The sequence below is a fragment of the Cyprinus carpio genome, chromosome A11 (assembly GCF_018340385.1).
Source record: "Cyprinus carpio isolate SPL01 chromosome A11, ASM1834038v1, whole genome shotgun sequence".
NCBI lineage: Eukaryota > Metazoa > Chordata > Actinopteri > Cypriniformes > Cyprinidae > Cyprinus > Cyprinus carpio.
In genome coordinates, this window is record NC_056582.1 from 18050477 (window position 1) to 18065689 (window position 15213).

Here is a 15213-nt window from a genome sequence, read left to right on the forward strand (position 1 = left end):
TCTTAAACATACTTTTAGAGCCGCCCCATTAATTGAAATAGGTAATTTATTTTTTATCTAGGTGTTTGTTAAAGTTTTGTGTTGTCCAGGAAAGCAAGACACGCAAAATGTTCTAGTCCGGTATATTTACACACACAAGGAATTTGTGTTGGCGACAGGAGCTTCCAGTGCAGAAGAAAGTACAGACTGGTGTTTGCCAAATATACATGATAGTGCAGACATCATACGGAATTTAGACAATATAACATAATATAAGAACACAAATTAAATAATGAATTATAAACCGACGTTATTTGTAGTAGAAAATATAGAACAAAAAAACATTGTTTTACTGATAATGTTAGATATGTTACAGTTGATTTCTTCGTTTGAGTCCTTTAAAAGTAAGTTCGTTTAATGCAAATAATGAATGCAGATTGTTTCAATCACCCTTGTGCTGAATCATTACCGAAACTCCGGCTCAGACTGCACATTAGAATCACCGACATACATAACTTTATGTAATGGCAAACAATCCGGTTATCCTTAGTTTGCACCAAGAAAATGTCCCCACAATGGGTAGGGTTTACAGGCAAAAGGACCACACCCACACTATGCACTCTTTGAACATAGTGGTAACCATCTAAGATAACAATCACTTACAGCTTCAAAATGAAAACTAATGTTTTACATTTAGTTTTATGTACAGTAACAAGATATAACACGTTCTATGGAAACCTATATCCTTGTAGATCTGTATCGTAGAAATCTATAGCCATACTCAAATGATGCAATGATCACACCAATAAGATCTTAGAAGATATCGACACATGATGGACTTTGAAAAACGCCGATAGTCTACTCCGCGCTCATATAACTAGGCAGGAAAAAAAAATTCTAGTTCAAAAAAGATTTATGATTACTTCAGCAAAGTTCAGCTTTATTGAATGCCTATAGCTGTCTCGTATTATTGGAAGTGGGCCTTGCACAGATGAAGTCACTGTATATCCATGATCCATGCACTGAATAATGAAACCTAAAACATATGATCTGCACCAAGTAAGTATTTTAATTCAGTATAGTGGCTTGTACTGTACCTAATAATAAAAAGAAACAGAGATTCATAGTGCATGTTCACAAAAGGTAAATGTGGATTTCTGCCTGTGAGGAACTGGTTTTGTCAGGCGTTGTCGGAGTACAGGTGATCTATAACGTCTTACGAAAGAAGAAAGAAAGACAAAAACACATGCAAGATTGAAGTGTTAGTATTCTGTTTTGATGATGGACGGTTTGATTGTGGGATTGGGGTGTTCGGTGACAGTGTTCCAACATAAACTAAATGTCCTCTCTGTTTTCTGTTTTGTTGTTTATGACCCAGGACATCTGTAAATGCAATGCAGAAACACAACGTGCCTGTTCTAGGAGAAAGCATGATAATGAAAGCCAATATGTATTCAAAATCAGCTCAACTAACTTGATTCCTCAGACTGGCCCCCGGATGGAATATACTAGACTGAAGCTGAAAACACATCATCATACATTATACAAAATTAAGCAAAAGTCAGGAAGTGTATTCCAACCTTTAACATCTTAGCACTTGATTCTGTCGTCCTGAAGTCAGTGGGTTTTTTTTGAATGGGTTTTGGTAGATGTTATTTTACAATATACAATACAGCAATAATATAGTATAATACCCCTTTGTGATATTTCTTTTTTTAACACACAGCTTTAAGTATCTTAAAGATACACAGGACCGGTAAACATAATAAATATAATAAAACAATGGGATGTTAAACGCAGCTATGAGGGGTCTTATGGCTTTTACATCCTCATTGTATTTTAATGCTCATGTAAAACTGAAACCTTTATGGGAATAAGTTTGTTAAATAAAGATTGTTGGAAGGCGGGGTATTTCAAATTTTTTCCCTTTTCTCAGATTATGGGGGACCAGGCCCACCCCATTCATCCCCCCCCCCATTAAAAAAAAATTTTTTTGCCCATATTTTGACTCCTTCCTTTTAATCCTGCTTGGTATAAATAAACTATAAATGGTTTCTACCATAGAGTCTGCAGGCCGTGAACTAACTCCAGTGTCAGCATAAAGTAGCACAATGTTAGTCGTAATCTATTACCTCGAGATTATACACTGTCGTTTAGGCAACGTACAAGATATGGGTGTCAGTCATAAGACTGAATTTTGTATTTAACTTTAATGACAATGTAATAAAAAATAATTGTAAGTTTCTGATCTAATGCTGTCATTTCCATGGTGTTGGTCAAGCAGTGGATAAATTACAGAGCAGGCGAAGCACAGAAAATTTACATTACCAAAAAAAAAAAAAAAAAAAAACTTACGTCTAGCTTGAGTTAAGCTTCCACAAAAAACTATGATTAAAATCACTAAAAGCTGTTACACTGTATGATAAACGACATTTACTTTTATAGTATATGGGTAAATCTTGCACTATGTTGTATTATGATGAAGAATCGTGACGATGGCCAGAGCAGAACTTTAGTCACAACAAAATGAAAAACATGGTAAAAAGAAATTGTAGCAACATTTAGCCGATCTAAATTTAATGCCCGCCCTCAACTTTTTTAAATTAATTTTTAATTTTTTATTCGCAAGGAGCCGGAATTGATATAAGTTAATTGCTGCATTTTTAGGCATTTTTGTCCCAAGCCACATTCTTTTGACCGTGGCCATGGGAAAAGGCTAAGCTTGCCCAGCTTACACAGCCTCCACTATGGTCTTTACCTTCTCACAGTGTGTTCAGACGTCACGTGCATGCCATAGCCGTGCGTCAATGACCATGATGAAGCAAAGTTTTTTTATAACAATGAATTGAGGTAAATCTATACCTTCCTCCAGTGCTCGTTTTGTTTCCATTCTTATTAAAATTTCCCCTTTTACTATTGAAGTGTCGTGAGACGCCACCGTGCCCACGTATTCCAGTGTGTGATTGTGCACTTGTTTACCTGAATTCACTCACACTACCTTGGTGAAACTTTCAGATCGAGTTTTGCCCCCCCCCTTTGACTGATCTTTTCTTATATTAAAAGCGTAATTCATTCGTGACATCTGGCAGACTAGTTGTGTGATTCTACACCAAGGATAGAGGCAAAAAATATGACTTGATTGCTGACGGCTTTCCGCAGCAAAATTTATTTATTTTTCCTGTGGTATACGTCACTCCCCCTGCCCACATCCGCTCCTCCGAAATTTGACGGGGGTCAAAGGCTGTTATTACCTGGGGGCTCTGCCACGTAATAATAACAGCTCTCGCGCCGCCCGGTCCCGCAGTTTAATGGTGGTGCCATCGAAAGTTCCTGGACCACCTGGTGGCAACCAACTGTGCCCGCACTTCATTTGTGGTGATCTCTGCGTTCTTTCTGCCCCCTCCTCTCCCCGCCAGTGTGCGTTGATCTTGTTTTTTTTGTTGCGGGATTTACTTCAATCGGAGCCACCCCGCCTCTGACTCTCTCTGGTTTCCTTACTCACTCACCCATCCCACCCCTACCCCACCTCGGGTATGGTCTAAATGTCGTGTCTAATGTCTCCCCTTCTATGCACGTCATGTTTTGTTTGATGGATGTGGCCATTTGGTTTCCCCGTATCCATGACAACCACCAGTGCTCTGGCAACCCAAACCCCCCCTTTGCCAACCCTTCCTCTTAGGGTTGCTGGCCTATAGCCGTCCTTCATCCCCCACGGTGCTGTGTAGGCACACACCCGGTCCGACCCTGCACAGCACCTCTGTGATCTGTGTTTCCCCCTAACCTCATTTTCAGCTCTTGCCGTAAGTTTAGTTTACCCATTTTTCACCGGGTAGTCACCCAACCATGCCAATTCTGTCATGACTTATCCCCGTCATGTCGTTTCCCTAGTCGCCTTCGTTCCTTTCGGGTACCACCAATTCAGATCTTTTTGATGTAATCTGAGAGCTGTCTGGACCCTGTATAGACAGCAATGCCACTGAAATGTTCCAACACGTCCAGTCCCGTCCCCGCCACGGAGATCACGTCCTCAATCCCTCCATGTCCGTGCATGATGTAACTGGCCGGGTCAGCAAGCTTCAGATTTCCCTATTTTCCAATAAATATCTTAATTGAGTTATACCCGAACCCGGTCTTACGGGTTGGTGATTGCCCGCAAGCATGAGGGTGAGTCATTAATGACCAGAACAGATTTCCATGTGTTGTGTGTGTTGAAAGACTAATACTTTTAAGAGCCAGGCGCGGGTTGAGGGAGCGAGGAATACGGGGAGCGCTGATGGCTGTGAGGAGTCGGCTGCTGCAATAGGCAGTTGAATGTTTGTAGTTGCAGGTTTTCGTGAGTGTGTGACAACGCTTTCGTTGGAATGGAAAAGTAGTGCTCGCTTTGGCACAAGACCGTGCTATTTGTAGTTTGGTAGTGAAACCGATTTGTTGTTTGGGTTGCGTGCCCCTTTGGTTTTTTAGGGCCTTCTTCTCTTCTTCTCCCACGTTTCAGTGTTCATGCCCAACACGCTCTCAGACGGTGCTCCAAGATATTAACCTTATTTTGAAGTATGGATTAGTTTTCTTCCATTGTCTTCGTTATAGTGTTACACCGCCAGTTTTCCATAGTCAGTTTCCTTTTTCGTCTTTTCTTGTGTTCGTTACGTTTTTCATCTCAGTAAGTAAGTTCGAACGATCCTAAGCCTTCCGGTTTCGACCGTATTTTTCAGTAAGTCAGTATTCAGTTTAGTAGTAGGAAGAAATTCCCCACAACAACATTATGGTCACACTGCCCCCTATCTTGATCTATAGTACTCTTTATCGAGATCATCAGCTCTCGCTCTTCTTGGATTCACTGCCTTTCCCCTTGGACTTCCGCTGACTTGATTTGGCGCGCTCCCCTAGGGCTCGTCTGGGATCCGTTTGGTTGCCCTGGCATCGTGCTCCCTCCCTCGTTTCCGTAGTCTTGGCCTCGTGCTTCTCTTCCAGGTATTCTATTCATATGCTTCCCCTCTTTCTTCTGCAGATTCGTCTTCTTTTTCCCCCCCTTCGCGCTTTACTCTCAAAAAACCACCCCTATGTACGTCTCACTGCTCCTCCACGAGATCTTTTATTCTTTTTATGCGTTTGAATCGCTTTTGATCCTTAATTTTCCACTCCAGGATTACTCTTTCTCACCAATTACCGTCAACTAGGCCAATTGTCTGTGTGCATCTTGATTTCCTTATCCAGTTCTGTACCTTAAACTACTAATGATATAGCCCTACTAAAACAATGTTTCATATTCTGAAAATCACTGTGCTTTTTTGTCTTTGTACTCCGGTACTCTCTTTATTTATTTGTGTGCTTTGCAGTAGTAGATAGATTCGATATCTTCTTCTTTTCTTTCTTTTTATTTGAAACGTATAGTTTTTCCCTCAACCATCGCACATTACCCGCACCGGTAACGAACCCTTTTGTGATACAACGCCGTCTGTAAAAACCTGTGGCGGGAAGTATGAGACCCGTTTGTTGACCCCGTCCCACCCTAGCTAATCGGTAGTGTGAAATCCGATTTTTTATTTGCTGTCTGTATTTAAAATGTCTCGCCAGCCCGCATCTTGTTTGACAGCAAATATTGTAGCCCACAGTGTTGCTCCAGTGCTTTAGTTCTTATCGCAGGGTCTTGTCTCCTTCAGTTATTTTTTGCCACCCTCTCTGTCTTGGGTGCCCTCTGTCTGTTACTAACAACACATACTACACTTAGTACATGTTCACCTAAGCTGCGGTAGCGTTACACTCACGGTCAGCGCAACTGAACTATTCGACTCACATTCGTACATTATTTTGGCATCTGATCGCCTTGAGGTAGGTTCAGCATTTTCATTTCCGCCTTTTCTGCCTCAAGAACATCTACCCCGTCCCTCCTCCCTGTTTACCTGGGACTCAGTTATCTTTCCCGGTCCCGATGTGGCATCATACTGTCACATGACCACACCGGCGTCTCTGCTGGCTGGTGTTGCTGTATCCCGCGCCCCTTCGGCCTCATGGCCCCCCAACCTGCTGCGTAATCATGTACGCCCTCTTGCTGCTGCCATATCCCCATACCATGGACCTCCCCCTCGAATACCTGACTCCCCTCGTATCGACGATGATCTACGGTGGACTTGTGGAGCTGGGCCGGTGGGGGTTCTGCCGCACGCTGCATGCTTCCCGGCCACGCTTCGTCCTATTTTGCGTTGCGCCAGCCGCTCCTTGGTCCCCCTCCGCCGCGACACCACTCCCGCTCGTGCGATGTGCTCCAGTTCATGCCCCTCCGCTTGAGTAGCCCTTCCTATCGACTGCACAATCAGCTGTTTCATGCAGCACTCTGCACGTTGGTTATGATCGTGCCCGTCCCCGTTGATGCGCGACCCTGGCTGGCTGCTGCTTGTATCTTAGAGCTTGGCAGGGTCTTACCCGGGACAGTACTTCATCCGCCGAGTCATTCCCGGGCCCTGTCCACCCACAGCAACCCCTTCTGTGGCAGCAGTGGGTACATCCCCCGTGTGGCCTCATTCGCCACTGCCCTTCCCGCCGGGCCCCAGTCGTGAGCCGGGTTCCCCGGTTGTCCGGCGGGGGCACTACGCCCGCGGCACAGTCGCTGTGGTATATCACCACACCAGACGCGCCTTTCCCTTTGGCATTTCCCCCAGCGCGGCCTCGGCCGTCGCTTGCGCTTCGTACCCCTCACACCCGCCCTTTACACGTTCGGCCCCAGTCATGACCTCCCCACTCCTTTCCTCACAGCGCGCCGTTCTCCCGAACCATCCTCCGCCCTCAGTCCTGGCCCTGGTTGACACAAACCTCGCCCCCCACTCACCGCGGGCTTCTGTTCTGCATGCTTTGTCCCTCTTTCCCTTCACAGCCTCCTGTTTTACTTATAAGTGCTCAATGCGATACTGCCTTCTTTCTCAGGCTTGTCCACAAATAATGTTGGTCCAGAAATACACTGTCTTCTATTTTCGTCTTTATTTTCCCGCTGCCGCGTTATGGCCAAGGCTGTTCTCCAGTCGCGGCTTGTTTTGTGTACTTTGCGTCCCATCCATACAATTGTAGCCTGCATTGCTACTTCTTCTTTTTCTATCCAGCTCCCGACCCACCACAATTCCTCTACCACCTTTGACTCGTGCTACGTGGAGTCCCCTCTCGCGCTAACCCTCGATGACCGCTCACATATTCGTTTACTAATGATTGTGCTAGCGAATAAGCAGCTGACGTTGATTTTTCCAACCGGGACACCCGTTACCCGTTACCTGTTTACTCTGGGACAGTCCTATAGGGGCCTATTCTGTGCCGTATACCTTCTTTTGCTTTTTGGTGATTTCTCACTCCCCATGGCTCGGGTCGCGTTATTTCCACTGCTGCTGCGTGAACGTGAGTTTTGAGCCCATCTTTTCACAGTTTTTTTTACCTGATGGTGGTCGTGTTAGCTTTTAACTGCTTCCGTCGACGCTGCGCTGTCCCGATGGGAGAAATGCCTTGTCGTCCCCCTCCTAAGCCCCGTGGGGGGTTTTGGCGGTTGTCTCGGGCCCCCCCTTGGGGCTCGCGGGAACTATCAGGCCCCTCGCCGCGGATGGCTGTTTTTCTGTTTCCTCTTTCCTTTGTGCCCCGCCCGGCCGGCCTTTTTGTGACCGTGGCCCCGGGCTGATGGCCCGCGCCGCTCTGGCGCCTGGCTTCTGTGGCCCAGTTGGCGGTAGGAGCCCATGTGTGTCAGATTGGGATCTAGTCTCTGGGGACTTGCCACTCTTGGTTCCCTCCCCTTCTATCATAACTATCCGTAGACCCTACCATGAACCTACCCCCCGGTTTTTTCCCACCATTGTGGGCGCCCAATGCGCCCGCCTGTCCCTTGCTCCACCTTGACCTTTTAAATTTGTGCCTTTACTTTTTACATGATCCTACAACACCCCCAATCCCCCCGGGCCAATCCTCTCGTCTGATGCACGCCATATCCCGTGCTTCGACGCTGTCCTGTTCTATGCCTCCATATTCCCCCACTCATGTTCTTCCATTTTGTGTCTATCCTCCCAATGGTACTGATGTTATCTATTCGTAGCTCCTGTTTGCGTTCTGAGGTGTTCTCTGTCCCTCGCGGGGGCGATGCGGTATTCTGTATCACCCCTGTGCAGGCAATCTTGTTCATTTGTCAGCCAGGTCCCCGCACCGTCATCAATCATGTGTCGTTCCGCTTGTCTCGCTAAGCCCTGTGCTGGGTTTCTCGTCTTTGTTCTCTTGGTCATTCGTTGGACCATCCCCCTTGTTTGGGCCAGGTTTCTCGATTGTACTCCTGCATCTTCCCATTATGAAGCCACACCTTTACATACAGCTCCTGGCCACAACTTGATTCCGTCAGTGTGCGCTCCCCCACTAGGCTACTATTCTTTCCTGCTTCCCATTCGTTTTTCTTCTTGTTTCCTCGCCCCCCTCTGCGATGGATTCGTTATGTTTGCTTGTACCGCTTCTTGTGGCTTGCTCATCTGTCGTTTTCTAAATCACATGTGCGAACCACTATCTTGCGAAGGCCAGGGCCCGATTGGTTCATGCTGTTCCGGTTTTAATATGGTCTGCCACTCCCGTTGCCCTTTGCCTCTATCAACATAGCCAGGTACACTTATATACCTCTCTTCTTTCTTCTGTTCATGTGTTCTGTGTGCACACGAATGGTCATGTAACGCTTCTACCCCTATGCCACTCTCGTGCTTCGCGCAGCCTGTAAGCATAGGTTCGTGCGTTTGTATTGTTTTGTGTGGTTAGTGTGTTTTGGTCTTGGCACGCCGCCCTGTTTCGCCGAGCTTGGCCCCCCCCGTACTGGTCACATCTTTAAACGCACGACCCAGCGCCTTACTTGTCTGTTGACGCTGGCGGCCCTTTCGTAGCGACCCTGCTGTGCTACACTGGCGGGCATGTATCTGTTTGCTCGTACTCACCCATAGCCATCCACACTGTGCTGTACTGCGGCTTGGATCCCGCGCGTGGCCTTGCTCGCATCACGTTGCTCATCAGCCGCTGTAATTTCTGGCTCTCTTAATTAAGCAGATGAGTAAGCTGCGCGAGTTGGTCCTGGGGTTTCTGATGCAGGACATGACCAGTGTCCGTGTCGCAGTTATCTGTGGGAGACTGTGTCAATGCAGTTGCGACATGGTATTTTCCCTCCACCCTAACAGGCTAAAGCTTCTTGACTCTTGTTATGACTAAATTTCACACACCCCCTCACCCTCCTCCCTTCCTCTTCTCCCCCCTCTCTTCTCTCCTTCTTTCTCTTTTTTTTCTCTCTTTTTTTTTCTTTTTTTCTTTCCTTTCCTCTTCCTCTTCCCTCCTCCTCTTTTTCTTCTTTTTTTCGTTTCTTTACCTCTTTCGTTCTTCCCCTTTTTTTCCCCCACACTAAGCCTCTCACCTGCGGTGTCCCTTTTTGTTCTCCCTGGCTTTTATTCTTTTTCCACTCTCTCCCTCCTTCTTCATACCCTCTTCCAGACATACTAGTTTTCCCGCACCTTGTACTTTTCACTCCCCTTCCTATTTTTCCTATTCCTTTGCTCCTTCGACCAGTCCGTGATCCCTCTTCCCTTTTTTTCTTTCCCACCCATTTTTTTGGTTCTTCTGGTCCCTTCCTGCACTGGGTGCGATACCCGCTTAGCCCCCTTTTATTTTTTCCGCTCTTAGGGCACCACAATTACTTTCTATCCCGCGCTACCCGTATATCTGCTGGTTTAACTTGTTATGCTACACTTGTCTATTCGTGTGTGTGTATGTGATTATCAATCTGTCCACGATTCCAGTAGATGTGGAGGTGTGTGTGTTTACTTTCTGTCCCATCTATGATCCCCACTTCGACCAATCCTACCAAGGGGTAAATTTGCACCTGACGTACTTGGCAATCCCTTCCCTATAGCAAAGTTGGTAGTTGAGGTACAGGTTCATTCAAATATGAAAACGAAATATGGACATACTGGTGATGTAACCGCGACATTCACCACACATCGAATTGGTTCACCCCCATGAGTATATTAACCAAACTAACTATGGACTGTTATGTCACTGATCAGATGTGAGAGATGGTTTATGAAATTGACAAAGTTCAAGTTGTTAGAAGCAGCTTATTTATCACAGAGAACTTGGACCTCCAGACCACACACTGATCTGGATCCAGGACGGAGAGCGACATGATGAGCTGTTTGAGTTACTTCCTTCCAATTTGTGAAGTAACACTTCTCATCTCAGATCTTCAGTATTCTCACAGCCTCATGCTCAAACCTGTGTCTGTTTCCAGAATAACTGAAGCAGGACGCTCTCAACTGGCCTGAGGATAGTTCTAATGATGAAGGAAAAAAATGATAATGATGTTTAGAGAGATCTCAGGATTAGCAAATAGAAAACCATGTGGACTCATGTCAGAAAGTTGCAAAAACCTTAACACATCAGATTCTTTTGTAATGTACCAAATTGTTTGAAGTTCTGTGGTGTTGATGGTGTCGAGATACAAAAATCTCATAAGACAATAATAGCTATTAGCAACACTTTTAATATGTTGATTAGTACAATCATGTAAAACTAAACTCTCGATCACTGAGCCAATGAGCTCTTTATTTGCATACTGTTCATTTTATTGTTGCTTGTGTAAAAATCATAACTCAAGTCATTATAAGCCTTGTACATGATCGAGTCTTATATAGAGCATTATTGTACTTTAATTAAAATACTTCGTGATTTTCCATGATGTTATTTATTTTTCTTTTTGTAGTCACAGAATTAAAAAGGTAATGCAGAACATATTGAGAAGAACTTATAACGAAACATTTTGATAAGTATTTAATAATATTTTACAAGAATAAAATCCACTTTTTGTTCAGTTTCTCCTCCTCATGGATTTCATTTTAAAATTGAGTGAGGTTTACCATAGATTTGTCAGTCATAGTCTTGGCTGTATGAGATCGCAACTGTATGATCAGTTGTTTAGCTCAAACAGCCCTTCCTTCGTGTCTAAAATTATCAGATTGTTCACTTATTCAAGAAAAGTCACACTGTGGTTAGTATTTGTCTGAAAAAGGACCTACAATTATGGGATCATGTACACGTAGGAGTTAACAGATTACTGATTCAGTGTCTGATACACTGATCTATATAATGACTGAACCTTTTCTTTTTGATCAATCGGTCCTCCAAGATTTCATAATATCCTACATACTTAAATGTGGCTACATAATTATACAAGGCATCTCTAATCATTAAAGTGCCTCATGTAAAAAATCTAATAGTGATAACTCACCTCTGATGGTGTATGTGTCACTGCGTGGTTGATCTGAGCTCAGCGTTCAGTTTTGAGTGAATAAACCACAGATCAGCTGTTGCGTGCATGCTTCACTGATTTTTCGTGGGAATGAGTTCACTACGAAGCTTACATAAAAATTACACAAGATTCTTTCCAGGACTGAGTTCCACTGAGAGACATGTTGATACCGAAGAACATCATCCTCAGTGTAGAGGGGGACTACAGTTGAAAATCAGCTCTGACCGAACGTGGTGTATTTACACCATGATATGAGGAGCTTGGTCGTCACTAACACTGGATGATGGGTTTCGGAAAGGAATCTGTGTTAAAGACAAATGATTCAGTTACTCAAAAACCGCAGTTAACAGTTTCTAAGCACAGAAGAATAGCATTGAAATATCTCACCAAGAACCGTCACTGTGGCTTGGAGGAGATTTAGGGATGATGGTTTATTGATGCCTTGTTCATTTACTTGGGGTGTAGTAACAGTTAATGTAGATCTGATTCAGGTGATTTTACACCTGCCCATATGAGCAGCTTCAGCACCAAGTTGAGCTCGCACGCGTCACACATGATGATCGGACTTTTATGTTCGTCTGTTCTCTGTTTATTTAGAAATACCACTGACTCACTCTAATCTGATCTGCTGGAGTCTCACAGCCTGACTCTGGCTACTGAGCTTGGGACTCTCTTTTGAATCTGGAGATACTTTTACAGTAGGAGATTCTGAAAACAACCGCCAAAAGCAGATCAATCCACTATTATTTTGGGGTTATAAAAAACTAAATAAGACAACTATGATTATAAGTAAAATGATTTGCTGCAAATCTTAGGTAGGTTCACTTATAGCTCTAATGATCAATATTTTCAGGACCTGGACACTTTGTTCACTACAAATGTGGACATACAGTATTTAATGAACATTAAACAACAGAGATCATTATGTAAGAAATGAACCTCCACCAGGAGCTGAAACACATATGAAGATGAAACAAACTGCCATTACTAGCGCGAGAGTGAGAATAGAGACTTCACACAATGAGTGATATTTAGGAAAAGTAAACTCATCAGATCACAGGAAACAAACTGTTATGCTTTGCGCAGTCCATGTTTATGAACGATGAACATGATCATGAGACCACACTCACAGTTGTGTGCACTGTAAACATGGTAGTAGTGAACATTTTACTCTAGTACAGTGGGCACAACGTTTAATTAAAAGGTTTTAGGTGGACATAACTTTGATTTAGAAATTTCACCAGTGTTTCACCCAGTGCTTGCAATGTGTAAGAATTCACAAACAAAATGACTCTAATGAGTTGCGTCCTTTAAATGAATAGTTCACAAAAGACTCACAAAACTCAGAACTTACACACTTTGAATCAGTCTGACTCCCCAACACCAAAGCTGCTTTTTGGTTGCAACATGATTCACTTTCTGAACTCAGAAGTACCACCATGACAATGCATCCTTTTAGCTTCAGTAAAGCAATCTTAGGGCTGCTTCTTAACTGCTGTCCCACCAAGTAAGCAAAATTCTATCTTATGTTCTTTATGTAGACACACCTCACACTCATCTTTATTCAGGTTTATCTCCATTTTTTATTGCATGACAATAGTGAATAGGTTAGATGATTCTTATACACCACAGCTGGACACGGGTTGGTTCCCTTTATCAGGTACACTTTGGCTACTTAATGCAAAAAAATCATCTGAGAATCATATGGAAGCAAATGCATTATAAAACCATGCAGACCAAAAGCAAGCAGTTCAGGTATGGTCATTGATCTTAACGTAACAAAACAGGGACAAAACCAGTAGTAGGCCCCTATGATAATTTTCTGAAACTGCCGTGGGCCGCTTTACAGCTGCAAAACTTAGTGTTTGTTCGAACTTCCTCTGTCAGTTAAATAGCCCTCGGGTTTGACAATCAGTTGATCTAATAAAGATAGGACATCTATAGACTAAATACGCTTTCAGCTTTCAATACTTTAGCGCAAGGCACACGCCAGGATACACCGGGCTTGTCCTTTGTTTTGAGGCGCCAGACAGAGGAGGTACAGAGCTGATGTTTCTATCTGGCAGGAGGGGTTAGTTCAGCTCTGTGAGCTCCCACTCAGCTAATCGCGACGCAGAGATACAGACTTTAGTATCATAGGTTTCACCATATCATGGAGTTTATCGCAGTCTTATGTACAAAACTAAACCTGTACATGTTCTTACTGGTTATCCGAGCGGGCACAGACAGATGAGGTCACTATGAAGTGTCAGGAACAGAAAGTTAAACCAAAGAACAGCTGTTGTGAAACGCCAGCACTATGAAAGCCCATGAGCCTGTCAGCAGGGAAGTTTGCCCATTTATGTTATTCGTTTTCTTTTAATTGGTATTTAACTAACATTATCATGTTATATTAAATTATATTAATGTAATTATTTAGAAGGCCATGTAGTTGATATTGCAACTAAGTGCCCAGGACTAGGCAAAAATTGTATTTGACAGTCAGATAACTAGTGTTCAGATTTTTAGACTTATCATACCGTGCTGTGCAAAAGGTGTTTGCACCATCCTGATTTCTTCTGTTTTCGTGCATCTCCCTTTACAAAATTGCTTCAGAAATTAAAAAAAAAAAAAATAACACTTTAGAAACAGACGAGCCACCCGAGTTAAACAAGTTTCGTGCTGTGTGAAAGATTATATTCCAGTTATCAGAAGTGTTTTGGTGTGTCAGCTAATGACTGCAACAGAAAAGATCTCAGATTAAATCAGATTAGAGTAAAAACTGAACTACTGCATAATGATTCCAGACATCAGTGTTTCTATCTAGATTATATCACTGTTAAGTATATATATATTTATTGTCTTATAAATATCTAATAATTTTTTTTATTTAAAATCTAACACCGATTTAATGTATCATAAGCAAAGTTAAAATATTCTTACATGTTTCTGTCTCTCTGGTGGAATCAGGCAGAGTAGAGGCTGCTGTGAAAACAGCTGATAGAATCAACAGTGTGTCAGAGTCAGATGTGATATGACATACATGAAACTATACAGATACAGTATGGAGTAATAATTCAGTTTCCACAGACAATGATCGATTATACAGTTTACCTGTCCTTATATGACACTATTTCTCTCTCTATCTCTCTCTCTCTAAATTCAATATGCGCTTTATTGGCATGACAATTGTTACAATGTATTGCAAAAGCATAGTGTGTTTTACATTGAATCTATATACATGCATGTATATACATTAAAAAAGTAGAACAAATAACATTTTAAAATTCTTCAAACAATTTATAATTCAATGTGGTGTGCGTGTGTGGTGTGTGTTTGTGTGTTTGTGGTGTGTGTGTGTGTGTGTGTAGGCGCATCACTGATTTGTTGACTCCTCCCTCTTTTTGTGACAGGCATCAATGTATCTTGCTGCTAGTAAGATACAGTCTTGTTTTTCACCTAATAAATACTGAAGTTGTGTTTTCTTGTTCAACATTTTGAAGTCAGGGTAAAGTATTTCAAATTTGGGATAAAATTTATTTCTAATTTCTTCATAGTTAGAGCAGCTGGTGAGGAAGTGTTTGCTCTGTCTCCACTTCCCCATGATTACAGTAAGGGCAGATACGGCTCTCTCTGGGCAGCCAGTGCTGTCGATATCTGCCCGTCTCTATAGTCAGCGTATGACTGCTCAGTCTGTACCTCGTCATCTGTCTTCTTAATTTACAGTCTTTAACTGTACTCAGATATTCTGCAGTTGTGTAATCTCTATTTAGGGCCAAATATACATTCAAGTTTACTTTGTTTTTCTGTTGTTTAAGTCCAATAAGTTAGATAATTTCTTTTTGTGCTTTTATTATTTGGTTGGGCCAAATTGTGTGGATGGATATTTCAGAGTCCTGATGCTGGCTGTTGTATGTTGGTGTTAGTTTGCTTCTGCAGCTTCAGGATCATCTGAATCAGGGGACTTTTTT